Source organism: Lemur catta, chromosome 15 (genome assembly GCF_020740605.2).
Source record: "Lemur catta isolate mLemCat1 chromosome 15, mLemCat1.pri, whole genome shotgun sequence".
Classification (NCBI taxonomy): domain Eukaryota; kingdom Metazoa; phylum Chordata; class Mammalia; order Primates; family Lemuridae; genus Lemur; species Lemur catta.
Window position 1 is genome coordinate 12,252,629 of NC_059142.1, and position 777 is coordinate 12,253,405.

The window sequence follows — 777 nt, forward strand, 5'->3', positions numbered from 1 at the left end:
GGAGTTTGAGACCAGCCTGAGCAACCTAGCAAGACCCCGTCTCTACAATTTTTTATTTTTTTTTATTTTTTAGAGATGAGGGCTTGCTATGTTTGTCCAGGCTGGTCTTGAACTCCTGGCCTCCAGCTGTCCTCCTGCCTCAGCCTCCCAAGTAGCTAGGACTCCAGGCACATGCCACCATGCCCAACTAATTTTTTTTTTTTACGTTTTATTTTTAATATTTTTTTTATTTTTAAAAAAAAATTTTAGAGACAAATTGTCATGAGTCGTGCAAGGTCAGAGATAACCAGGTCTACGCATGTTTGTGTCTCTGCAAAATGTCAGACTTTTACTGATGCTATTTCAATAGCAAAAGGCACAAGCCATGTGGAGTTCCCCAGAAGGCAATTCTCCTTAGTACTGCCTGCTCACTCGGTAGTCAGAGCCACCAACACCCAGGCTCAAGCCACTCTACCAGTCAGTCAATACTGCAAACCATACATAGTAGTATACTTCTTCAATATACAAAGTTATGGATTAAAATTTCCACATTAAACAAAGTAGCATTTAACATCAAAAGAGAGAAAGGGGACAGGGAAGGGGGTTAAGGAACCAGTCCAAGGAAAGTGACGTGGACAAGAAGGGCCCAGGCTCGTCGATGAAGCTACCAGCGTCTTGCAAGGGAGAGTCTTTGATTTTGGCAGAGGCTTCAGGGAAGATGCCTCGTTGCTTATCACCAGGGACAGCAAGGACTTCACCACGGAAACAACCTTGCCTGCCCAGAGAAATCTTCTTCCT